A 13,843-nucleotide genomic window follows, 5' to 3' on the forward strand; every position below is an offset into this window, starting at 1 on the left:
CATCACTCATTCCATACTAGAGTTGCGACACCTTAAGGGTTTCGCGGGATGGAATGAGTGGGAACTAAAAAAATGTGGGTTCGAAAATATTGGGTAAGAAAATGCGGGAACACACATTTTTGGTACTAAACAAATGTGGGTACGAAAACTTTGGTTACGAAAAAAAATGTGGGTACGAAAATTGTGGGTACAATGGGTCAATGTTAAGGTTTTAGCATGGCGGACGCCAGAAGGCGAAAAGACATGACACATACGATGAGCTGGCTATGAGAATACCTCAGGTATTCTCCGAAAACAGCCGAGCTCATATGCATAAGTCAGTGAGTAATACTCATTAAAAGCTAGGCACGGCGTATAAAATCAGAACCACTGGGCCGAATCTGCTGAAACTTGGCCGCATTATAGATTATGGTCCAAACAAGCTACAGAATGTGCGCTTTTGGACCTGACAGCGTAAAACATTAACCAATAATGAACAGCACAAAATGGGTCATTTTGAACAAAAAAATGTAAACTTTAAGTGGCATTTAATGACTTTTAGACATCAGAAAGTTTCAAATTTTTGATATTCTGCACACTTCGACTTGTTTTTTTTTTTTAAATTTAGAAACAGTTATGCTTGGGATGTCTATAAACCCTGTTATTGAATGTCAAATTTGGCAAAAAATTACAATACAATCCCAAAAATGGTTAAGCAGCAATTCCCCTTTAACATTATTCCTTATATTTAATTGAATTCTTTAAATAGATAACTGTGTATATTTAATCATAATGGGCTCTGTATATCACACATGATAGGCCACTGCTGGGGCTTGAACCCAGAACACATCTCACATTGTAAGATGCGTTTTTCAATTAAACTACAATGACTGTATCGTGTGAAGTGGAGCCAACATACACCCACATAAGTGAAAAAATCATTCCGTCCATATATTTGTCGTGGGTGTTTTCTGACACATGTTGCATAACTGTTTGCAACAAAAGATGTATACATAGATACATAAATGGGGGAAAAAAACGTCTTTTTTAATTTTTGTTTCACATATAAACATTTCCTAGCAATGATTAATAATTATATCATGTTGAAATCATTTATAGACCAAATATTACTGAAACTGCAAAAAAGTATAAGATGGATAGATATAATGTATCATTCTATCTAGTACAATGAACAAATGTTCTTCCGATGCCATTTTCACTAAGGTATTGGTATTGAATCCTGATGTACTACTAAAAATGTATGTCGGTTAGCAATAATAATTCAACAAATCCTCATATTCAAGCTGGGTCATCACTAAGTGGAATTATTTGTGGACATATAACAGAAAAATGCATTTCATGCCTCTATATTGCTTTAACAGGAATCCCAGCTTTTTGTATGAACAAAATTCCCTGATTTTTCCCTGATGGAAAATAAAACTTCCAGGATCATGATTTTGACCTATTTCTTGTTTTAGACACCCTGAATAAATAGCAGTTGCAGACATAACTAAGCTACACGTATACTACAAAGTCACGATAGATATGCAGAGGAAATGATTTGCTGTTTAAATTGTATGGACTTCTCGACACAAGTCGGGAAAGTCTGACCAAACAAAATTCCCTGATTTTTCCCTGATTTCACAAACTTTCCAAATTCCCTGACTGGAAAAAAAGAGTCTTTTTCCAGTTTTCCCTGATTTCCAGGTTGGCTGGGAACCATGTTTAACTTTGATAAAATGTTCTTTAGATGCCATGTGTATTAATTTATATGTCTTTTTGTCTGAGATATTAATGAAAATGCCTGTGGGTATGTGGCGAATACTAGTATTAAAAAAATCTGCAACTTGATATATGGTGTTAACACGGTAAAATTGTATGAGCCCAAATTATAATAGATGAATGCGTATTATGCTTCTATGCTTATACTATGAGGACATGTTCATACAATGCCATTTTTATTAATATAGATGCCAAATTTAATGAAACAGACTTGAAAATGTGTGTTGCCAGATACCAAGTAAGAAAAAAATCAGCATTTTTATGTAGGGCTTTCACACAGTAAAATTGTTTGTGCCCAAATAATCATAGATGAATGCATATTAGGCTTCAATGTTGCTTATACTTTGACTACTGGTTCATACGATGCCATTTTTATAAATATCTATGCCAAATTTAATGAAATAGACTTGAAAATGTGTGTCGCCAGGTACCAAGTAAGAACAAAATCAGCATTTTTATGTAGGGTCTTCATACGGTAAAATTATTTGTGCCCAAATAATAATAGATGAATGTATATTAGGCTTCAATGTTGCTTATATACTATGACGACATGTTCATACGATGCCATTTTTGTTAATATATATGCCAAATGTAATGAAATAGACTTGAAAATGTGTGTCGCAAGATACCACGTAAGAAAAAAATCCGCATTTTTATGTAGGGTCTTCACACTGTAAAACAGTTTTATACGTGGACATAGCATTTTCATGGAGCCCGTAAAGAAAGGGAGTTAATTGTGTAATTTGTGCTGATCAGAAACTTATAACAGTCGTCTCCCTTGAAATATTTGCACTTTATGAGACACCACAAACCATGGCGTCTCATCAGGATCCAAACTGTATTCTAAATCGTCACACTAAGCCCTCATAAGTTATTCATTGTATATGCACTATATAAAACAACCATATAATATATCTAATATATCCAGACACACGTATTATACCCAAATATTAGAAATACACAATTTTATAACAGTAAAAAACAATGGTATTTCACAAACAATTGCAGTCGTTAATAAATGCAGAAAAGCATCATCTACACGTTTCATACGGTATTCAGTTTATATGCAAACGCATTTAAATATATTTACCTCGATACTCGACCAAGCTGTTGAAAAATTATATTAATTAGAACGAGAACAAGTAAGATTAATGTGTTGTTTTCACATTTCTTTAAATGGCTGCCAATACCGCATGTAATAAAACAATCGAAGCGCATGCGCATAATATATGTTACACTCCACTAAACTAGTTGCAGCAAAGACATTCACAGGCGTTCATGTCACTTATATTCATGATATTTCCATATGCGAGTGTGATTGTAAACACAAGTTTCTGAAAACAGTGCGAAAAGGGGCATTACGCAAAGCCAATAAATCTGCGCAGATTTTTGTCAATATTGACAATAAACTGCATGTTTTCTTACCGTTAGTAATCCGACAGTCCGTTGGTCACATTGTGCATTAGTCCGTTTAAGTTATTATTGCCTTACACTTTTCAATATAAATTTATGAACTTTAAACAAAATAAGTAACTAACTAAGTAACTATTTAACTGACTAACACGCGCGTTTTTTTCCCAATATCCGAGACATTTTACTTTCGCACCTTGCCCTCAATGTCTGGCTTTTAAAGTTTACCGCCTTTTTGCGAATACAATGACGTTTACATATGAATTGCCCAATGAAAATTTCGGCGGGATGACGTCAGGCGCCAAAACTGGCGCGTGGTTTTTCCCGGTATAGACCCAGTGTGTCAACGCTGTAAATGCATTGTGGGAAACGGACTATTTCCAGCATGGCGCCCGTAAAGATTATGAACACGGAAGTAAAAATAGTAATAAATTATTATCAAAAACAGGCCTCATCAAACCGGGTCAGCCATGATATATTCTTGGATGCAGTTTGTGCTTCAAAAGGAGCTACTTTTCATGCCAGCCTATCGATGTAATATTCACTAAACACGTTGCAATGACTGTTATCTTCGAAATAATAAATAAATATTTACAATGTAATACCTGCATTAAAACGACTTCTTTTACATGCCGGCTACTATTCCCAAATACATCAAGTTAAATGTCACAAATGCTTTTGTTTTACCGCATAGTTGCTGCCCATATAACTGGCTACTCAATTTTTTTGGAAAACACTGAATTATGCGTGACAAACACAACATTAAAATACATTAATATCCAAAGATTCAAATAATTTCCCACGAGATAAGTCAAAAATTGCATAATCAATTGAATGAAAAATTAAAGTAAAAAAGCCAGATTTTACATAAATTTCAGGTTAATAAACACAAGGTTAAGGTAGTTGGTGAGATATAATCATTATACAGTTAGTAAGGCTTCATTGGTCATTGTTGGCACAGTACTTACATGCACCTCAGGTACTCTTAAGTATACTTACATGTACCCTGGGTACGATAAATATACTAAAACGTAACTGAGAATTTTAATGCTAAATCAGTTGTTGTCGGCTAATTTGTAAAAATTAATTATGTTCACATTTAGGTCAATTTTCCTTTTAACAGCCTTTATATTATAGACATGCATACTCAACTAGAAATGGTGCGGCAGAGGCCAACGCGTATCCCCACGCCGCATGTTTGACCCAGGGGCACCCCAGGGTTGGTAATGTGGCCATGCATAGTTGAGATTGACCGTATTGTCATAAGAGAAGTTCATTATCAATTAGAAGTGAACTGGTGTAGAATTGAAGAAATTATAGTAAAAGGCAATTTTGGATGGGCGTGGCCTATGTGGGCGGGTTGCCCCAGGGTTGGTAATGGGGCCATACATAGTTGAGATTGATCGTATTGTCATAAGAGAGGTTCAGTATCAATTTGAAGTAAATCGGTGTAGAAATGAAGAAATTATAGTAAAAGGCAATTTTTGGTGGGTGTGGCCTATGTGGGCGGGGCGCTCCAGGGTTGATAATGGGGCCGAGGTTCCGTATCAATTTGAAGTGAATCGTTGTAGAAATGAAGAAATTATAGTAAAAGGCATTTTTGGGTTGGCGTGGCCTATGTGGGTGGGGTTCCCCAGGGTTGGTAATGGGGCCCATGCATATCTGAGGTTGATAGTTTTGTCATAAGAAAGGTTCAGTATCAATTTGAAGTGAATCGGTGTAGAAATTAAGAAATTATAGTAAAACTGCAATTTTTAGTGGGAGTGGCCTATGTGGGCGGGGCCCCCAGGGTTGGTAATGGGGCCATGCATAGTTGAGATTTACCGTATTGTCATAAGAGAGGTTTGGTATCAATTTGAAGACAATCAGTGTAGAAATGAAGAAATTATAGTAAAATAACCTAAAAAATGAGTAAAAATCTCTGACCCGGCCCGGGCCCAACCACATAACTTTTGACCCAGGGGTCAGATCAAAATTCCAAATAGTGCAGGGTCGCACATATGCTCATAGCTACCATGTGTGTAAGTTTCAAGGTTCTAGTGCATATAGTGTAGGAGGAGATAGTGGCCAGGCCAGGACGGACGGACGGCGGAGATACCCACAATATGATCAATATCCCCACGCTTTTCAAAAAGTGTGGGGATAAAAAGCAACATGATGCAGAAATTTTAAAATAGAAGTTTGTTTAAGGTAAACAATATCGTTTAACGGTAATCAGTAGCGTATCGGATTTTGGGAGGATATACAACTCAGGTACAGTCTAATATCACCGGGTACGTTTAAGTATATACTCCGTACCCGGGGTACATGTAAGTATACTACCCAGGGTACATGTAAGTAGTACCCGAGCCAACAATGACCAATCGAGCCTTAGTAAGTGAGTGATGGTGTATGAGATATACACCCTCAGTAATTTCATACCATACAAGACTGAGCTTTGCTGTTTGATCAGTTTCATCTTTTCTTTAATATCACGGGTTAGAGAAAAAAAACTCTATCATGATAAAAAACAATGTAAATAGAGGGACAAATGCTTACTTCCCATTCATTGTAGATTTAATGATTAATTTGTCCAGTGTGAGTCTTTGCATATAGTATACTGTTAATTTGTTTAACAGTTTAAACACAAGAGTTGTCGTTAAATTAGGACCTCTGTCACACAATATCATAATAAAAAAAATGATAATAATTATAGGCATATGAAATGGCCGTAAATAACTTTAAATAAAAAATAATTACGATTTCTTTAAACTGAATTTTTTTTATAATAGACTTGTTTTTTTACCTCAATTATTCAGCATTATAGATATAGAGAATATTATGTGAGTTTTGGATCAAGTTTATCATGCGAGGCTTAGAACCGATGAAGCGCGAGGCTTGCCGCTAACATGGTTCGTGCCGAGCATGATAAACTTGATCTTTATCCAGTTTATCCACATAATTTTCTATTTATCCTTTTTTGTGGTCATTTATCGTTCAAAAAAAGTATAAATACTTTAAAATTCAAAGAAACAGCGCTGGTTTTCCAAGTTGACTTCAAAGTGTTTGTTTACTTCAACGTCATCATTTGCTATGACGTCACATTTAAACATATAGTGTTCTTAAGATAGAGGTCGGAAAAAATAGCGATAGTATTAAGGTAAAGTTTATACGATCGTTGTTATACTATCGATTTTCAGCTGGTAATAGGATAAAAAAAATACCCCCACTTTTCAAAGCATAGGGGTAAATGGTCAAATTTCGCCTTGGTTGAAGGGTAATTTGCTAAAAGTAAAACCAGAATATAGCCGGGGTACAGACACTCTACTTTAATAACAATTAACCACTAACTATGTGTATTCCTTCATATTAGTAGGTTTCTTAATTTCTTGTTATTTTAACTTGTTGGCAGATTACATTTAAGATCTTCGTCGTTATTATCCACCACCGTGGCCAACGGAGAACTTTTTTGCCAACTTTCAACAGTTGTTTTATTAGCATTTTAGTGGTTCCTTTTTGATTTTAAAACAGAGGAATTTAAATCATTCAGTATTGGCAGTACAATTTTATTACTCGATACAATTTTTGCCATACACAAAGAATCAATTGTACTTTGAGAAGTAATTTGTGTTGGCTTGGAAGAAGCCATGCTGACCACTTCATGTAATTTAATAAACACATAAGCGCTTGACTGTCTGTTAAAAAATCAATACTAAATTTACCATGCATCTAGATGCTACAGAGTATACATACCGACTGGCTAACTATTTCTACAACCAGCTCTAATTTTTACGATAACCAGTCTCATTTTTTGGCTAAAGACAATCAGCTGTTTATATTTTTTGTTTATGATATACGCATCAGTGCCCCAGATAAGCTGTGTATCTGCGTCTTTCACCCTATTAAAATGTCTAAAAACGCAAAGAAATTCAATAACATGCCTATTGAAAACGCAACCATTTTGATTTGTGCGCAAATTCGTCAAATTCGATGCGTACAACACAATAGCTTCAATCGAAAATACTAAATGCTCATTTTCGGTATTTTCTCTTTGAAATTATTATCGTCACGCGTATTTATTAAGCAAGCGCCTGGATGACGGACCATGAAAACAGTCAAGCTTTATTCAAACTCTCTGCGTTCTAGATTTCATAGTTAAATAAAGTGTGATCAAATTGTTTTCCTCGACATACATGCGTTTTCAATCTGACTTTATCCGTCGCTCATTGTGCATGTATTTATAAAGTGCCCGTACTTTCAGTTTCTATAACGATGCAAAATAAAAATGTCTAAGAGAGGTCGAAAGACTTCCGCTATTGTTGAGAAAAAAATATCAGTCGATCGCAAACTGTTTCGAACCAAGAAAGCAAGAGCCAAATGATCATTCGTGTTATCGAATTTTTGTTTGTTTTAAGTTTATATTAAGGACAGTTTCAATGATTAAAGATGTTATGAAACATCAGTTTATTAAAGTTAATTATGATAGTTTAAAGTTTTATTGAATCAGTACAAGTGAGCATCTTCCACAGAAGTAAAACATTAATGATATAAAGGTATGCATTTTTATAAATTATTTCACCCTATTTCAAGAAGGAAATCACCCTATTTTTCAAATCAATGGGTGAAAACCCTATTTCTCAAATAATTATCTGGGGCACTGCGCAGAGAATTTACAGCATTAGCGTAAGTCCAGATTGGCTTGCTTAAATGTACGCACGGAAATGATAAATTGAGCGTATCTTGATATTTCGAATGCGTATATTACGCTGATACGCAGCTTATCTAGAACGCTGATTATTATTAAATAAATAAATAGTGAAAGCTGTTTTTGCAAAAATTAGAGGAATTTGCAACGCAAATGGTCAGTATTTTAATTACCGGTAGAGGAATTTGCAATGCAAATGGTCAGTATTTTAAAAAGTGTGCAACTCATTTTTTCACATTTTTCGACAGTTAGCGACTTTTTTTCTCACAAATTTGAATAGTTTGAGACTCATATTTTCACAAATTTGAACAATGCTCAATTAATTATTTTCACTATTTCCAACAGTCACAAGTCATTTGTTCACAATTTTGAACAGTGTGCAACTTACAGGGGACAAAAATATTTCTAAACTGCACTCGTCCTGCAGGACGAGTGCATTTAAATGTGCACTCGTCCTGCAAACACATATGCACTCGTCCTTGAATATGTGTGAAATAAAGTTTGCAAAGGGCTAATATGACTAATAAAATTTACTATATCACTGCTAAAATGCTGCTTACTCAGTTATTCATGCCAGCTGATCAAAAAAGAAATGTTGAGCAGTGAAATAAGTTATTTATGAGGAACACAAAATAAATAAATGAAGACTGCTGTTTTACTTTTTTCTAATGCTTGCGTGCTTTCCTGTTTGGGATGTTTGAACACCAAACTCCCCCCCATCCCTTTAAAGAACGCTCAAATGTCAGACATTTTTCGGACGAAATTCAGACTAGTTATAAACTGTACTTTGCAGTTAAATAATTCTTTAAAAATCAATACTTACAGTGAATGCAGTCGGATGTTTCCCTGTCAACATTGACACCAATATTTACTCGCGACTTAGTCTCGCATAACAATGCGCACCTGTTGTATGAAATTTACAATTACAATTTCCAGTTCATTCTCGTTCTACTTTCGGAATAGATATGCTTTAAGAAAATGATTTTATTTAATTATTTACGGGTCTTAAAAAACATATTTTAACATCAGCTTTTTCTCTCGTCCTGTAGGACGAGCGCTTTAGGGAAATTCACTTGTCCTTTAAAGATTTCACTCGTCAATATGAGCAGACGAGTGGAATTTTTGTCCCCTTACTTATTTTTCCATAATTGTCTAGATTGCGAGGCTCATTTTTTACAACCTTCAACATTGTACGACTCATATTTCACAATTTTCAACATTGTGAGACACTTTTTTTACATTTTTCTAATGTTTGCGACTGATATTTTAAGTATTTTAAACAATGCGCGACTCATTTTTTCACATTGTTGAATAGTCACCACCCATTTTTCTTACTTTTACATGCAAGACTCATTTTTCCACAATATGAACAGTGTGCGACTAATGTTTTCAAAAAATGAGGCGGCAGATGTTGCTGCACAAAGATAAAAAAGCCAACTGCCATAAATTTTATCCAAAAAAGAGCAACATGGCTTATTGGAGCTAATCAACCCTTTCTACATGTACTTTCAACAAGCACACAGACCAATGACAGTAGGACTACTGGCACTGACCGTTGGTTCATCAGCATGAAAAATGGGTGTCAAAAATAGCACAAATAATGTAAAATGTGTAATATGCATGTATAACGATGAAACTTACCAACCACTCGACCAGGAAACATCTGTTGCAGACTATGTGGGAACTGGGATTCGGGATGCTCTCCCACTGGTATCATATGCAGATCAGTGGTCACAAGAACGTACACAACATCATTAATGTCAGCAATATATATCTCCAACTTCAAACACACAGCTTGCAAAATCGCTGAATATTGCACAAAAGCAGCTTCGTTACAAACTTCCAGCAACTCGAAATCCACAAGCAGTCTCGTTCCCCACCCACTTTGACTTCGTAGCGAAGGCATGTTTTTTTTGGGAAACCGTTAACATCTCACAACTAAACGTATACTACGGAGATTGACAAGTTGAAAAATAAATTACTGTAATCACTTCCAATTTGCGCACTAAGTTAAACTCCAGTTCCAGTTTGTCTTTATTGTTGAAATGTTACTCTACACATTCGCTTTGAAAATAGAGGTTGGCGTGTTGTTGGAAGTACATGTACATGTCGAATGTGTTATTGTAAAAACTATTGGTATTGTGTTTTTAGTGCAGACATTGTATTTAAGTTTCGATTTCTAGCATAAATTTATATATTTTGTTAAATAATTTGCGTTTGAATGTGATTGTTTGTTGCTTACTTGCGAACTATTTTTTATGTGTAAATATGCATAGACGCTAGTGGATATGTAATCAGGTTACCATATTTACAACAATAAAATTTAACGGCTGTTTGTTTTTGTTTGTTTTGTTAATATTTTCTAAAACGTATGTTAAACGAGAGATGAAATTATTAATTAATTTGGGAATAAAATCGCAATATGTATTATTTAAAATCAAATTTTAAGTGTCTAGCGCGTGAATTGTCTCTTGGGGGTGAATTGTGTTTGGGTTGCTATTAACGCTATTAACGCTTCCAGCGAGTACTCATTTTATAGCGATTGCGCAATAAAAAACACCACTTTTTCGTAAATTTATCAAAAACTGGACTTTTCCCAGATATGACGAATACGCCAAAAGGTAGATCGCATTCTGGTCCATATACATGTCAAATTTCAGCACAAGTGTTGGGCCAGTTTTCAAGACTCCCAAATCGCGGCTATAACCAGGAGCTTAACGAATTTTAGTCGCCATTATCATTCGTTCAATTGAACGTCATCAAATGATGACGTCAATATAGCACTCATTCCATACAAATCTGATCATTATAGGGTCATTTAATCTATAGCCTAGGTAGAAAGTAATTTATTATTTTTTTATTTAAAAACAGTAAGTAGGATTTCTATATACGTATTCTCATATTTTGACCAAGGCAATTATTTTTTAGTTTTAAAGCGCAAAATAGACGGATTTCTACCTTGTAACCACCAGATACATTGTATATTCTAATTGGCATAGATAAAATTAAATCTATAGCCTAGTTACAAAGTAATATATTATTGTTCAAACGGTACCGCTTTTAAACTGAAAGTAGGATTTGTAGACATTTACGTCTATTTCTACAAACGCGATTATTTTTAAGTTTTAAAGCGCAAAAAAGACGGATTTCTACCTTGTAATCACCAGATATATTCTAAATGGCAAAGATAAAGATATGTTTCTTATTTATACTTAAATTTACTATGCCATGCAGTTAATTTTAAGGTGTGTGGCTCAAAGTCATTTAAAAAGATGAGCAAATATAATCATTTTTCTAAAAATAAATCATCCTCTGAAGCCCCCACTGAGATTCAAACTCAGACCTCTCTCCTCTGTGAAGGAAAGTATTCTATCTTGAAATACAAGGGCATGTAAGAGGAAAGTCAGCTATTTTAAATTTATCAACAAATAGATTTAAACAATATTTATATGGTATTAAAATATGCAAATATTAATGTAATATGACCAGAATTGGAGGTTCAAATCTTTGTAACTTTATTGTTCAAAGCAAAGAATTAAAGTTAAAATTGATGTACATGTAAGCATGTTGTTAATACTAAATTGAGTTTTTTTATGACTCCTTCGCTTCTGTATAGTATGAAATACATATCTCGTGTAACATAATTTCATGTAAACTCTGGACTTTAATGACGACAAGTTGGATGTATGGTTTCCTGTATTGTGTTTTAGGTCAGAATGGTTAACATTTTATACTTGACAAAGATTTGAACCTCCAATTCTGATCATCCGTCTCTTTCTCAAAATTTATTAAAAACCACACTATTTTTTTTAAAACTTGTGTATCAAATGCTAACCATTCTTACCTAAAACATGATTAAGGAAACCGAAATATTGACACAGCGAGTTATTTTATTCTTATGGAAGATTAAATTATGCATGACAAAAATACAATCGGAAATATTTTTTACAATCTCTTGATGCTTTAAAAATATTTTACTGTTAAATAAAATAACACGTCTGACTTGTCGTCATTAAAATCCAGAGTTTGAATGAAATTACGTTACACGAGATACGCATTTCATACCATATAAGAGCAAAGGAGATATTAAGAACTTAATTTAGTATAAGCGACACGCTTACCTAAATTTAAACTTTAATCCAATTCTTAAAACAATAAAGTTGCAAGATACAGTAACATGCACGCACTTCCATTTTGTGTGTTTTTTTTTCGTTCCATTTTGTCAAAATTTATTTACAACCACACTCATTCTTAATAACATTTGTATCAAATGCTTACCATAACAAAGCCGTAATCCTGTCGCTGTAAGTTATTTTATTCCTATGAAAATTTAAATTATGCATGACAAACACAAAATCCAAAATAATTTTGGAATATTTCTATGCTTTAAAAAATATTTAACTGCACGGCCGACTTGTAGTCATTAAACCCAGAGTTTAAATGAAAATACGCCACACGAGATATATATGTATTTCATATCAAGTCATGTGTGCTGAATTAATGTTACTCAGCTTTACATATTCTACCATTTATTAATTAAACAGAACCTTGTCAAGTTGACGATGCTTATAATTTGAGAAGTTAATGATTTATAATCATCGAGGGGGGTATTCCAGACGTAAAACATTGCATCATTACATGGAAAACAGCTGCACAACTGTATGCGAAAGGTAAAACAGTATATTCTATCGAGAACTAACTTGCAATTTGCATAGCAACGTCCGAAATGTGCAAACTCCGACATCTATTTCGATATTTATAAATTCAAGATATAACGTTAACTGAACTGTTATACAGAAATCAAACTATAAAACTTGTGTTTTGATAAAAAAAAATAAGCAAAGCAAACCAAAAAAAATTACCCTTTTAACGGCAAAACGATTAATTTATCCAATATTCAACACATGTATTTCCATTCAAATTATGCCCTTGAACTTTAACGGTTGATTGTCGTTTCGTGCCAATACCAGTTCGTGCCACTAATATTTGTGTTGTTTATTTTTAAAGGTAAGTTTCGTGAGAAATAAATGTGTTTGAAAACTTTCTCGCATGGTAATGGTATATAAAATTCAACTCATCGGACAAATTCAAGAACACAATGACACTTACCAAGTTTTCTGAACAACCGTACACAGCGCAAAATGCGGGAGCCGCGTGATGTCTATTTCCATATCCACGGGTGTGTTTATGTCAAATGCTAGTGTTTTTCAATAGATCGTATACTTATCTAAAAAACGGCGAAGTAGCGTTCACTTTAATTATTTTGATGATGTTATTTTGTAAATACTTTCTCGCGTTCTTTTCGAACGTTCATTGGCAGCCATATTGAATGTTGGTTGTATACTTCCGAAATTATGTGTTTTAATGACTCTCAAAAATGTTTTTAGTGCAGAAATTGTATTTTTAAGTATCAATTTCTCGGATTTATTTTATATATTTTGTTAACTTATTTGCGTTTAAATTTGATTGTTTGTTGTTTACTTGCGAACTATTTTTCATGTGTACGCTAGTGGATATGTAATCAGGTTACCATATTTACATTAATGAAATTTAACTGTTGTTTGTTTTTGTTTGTTTTGTTAATATTTTCTAAACGGGTTCAGCTATGTATGTTAAACGCAATATGAATTTATTTATTAATTTGGGAATAAAATCGCAATATGTATTAATTAAAATCAAATTTGAAGTGTCTATCGCGTGAATTGTCTCCTTGGGTTGAATTGTGTTTGGGTTGCTATTAACGCTATTAACGCTTCCGGCGAGAACTCATTTTATAGCGATTGCGCAATAAAAAACACCACTTTTTCGTAATTTTATCAAAAACTGGACTTTTCCCAGATATGACGAATACGCCATCGTGTAGATCGAGTTCTGGTCCATATACATGTCAAATTTCAGCAAAAGTTACAGACCAGTTTTCAAGACTCCCAAATCGCTGCTATACGCTGGAGCTTAACGAATTTTAGCCCCCTTTATCATTCGTTCGAT

At 34.0% G+C, this 13,843-nt stretch overlaps 1 protein-coding gene and 1 long non-coding RNA gene across 6 annotated transcripts in view; one reads left to right on the top strand and one right to left on the bottom strand.

Annotated features, from left to right (window-relative positions):
- The window catches only part of LOC127853479 (zinc finger protein 107-like), a 274,428-nt gene that overhangs the window by 156,399 nt on the left and 104,186 nt on the right, over nt 1-13,843 (bottom strand). The window lies entirely within an intron of this gene.
- LOC127853489 (uncharacterized) lies at nt 840-10,190 on the top strand. The gene is made up of 2 exons (XR_008036632.1): nt 840-3,705; nt 9,528-10,190. It is a non-coding gene; the product is annotated as an uncharacterized LOC127853489 (long non-coding RNA).

The sequence above is a fragment of the Dreissena polymorpha genome, chromosome 12 (assembly GCF_020536995.1).
Source record: "Dreissena polymorpha isolate Duluth1 chromosome 12, UMN_Dpol_1.0, whole genome shotgun sequence".
Taxonomy (NCBI): domain Eukaryota; kingdom Metazoa; phylum Mollusca; class Bivalvia; order Myida; family Dreissenidae; genus Dreissena; species Dreissena polymorpha.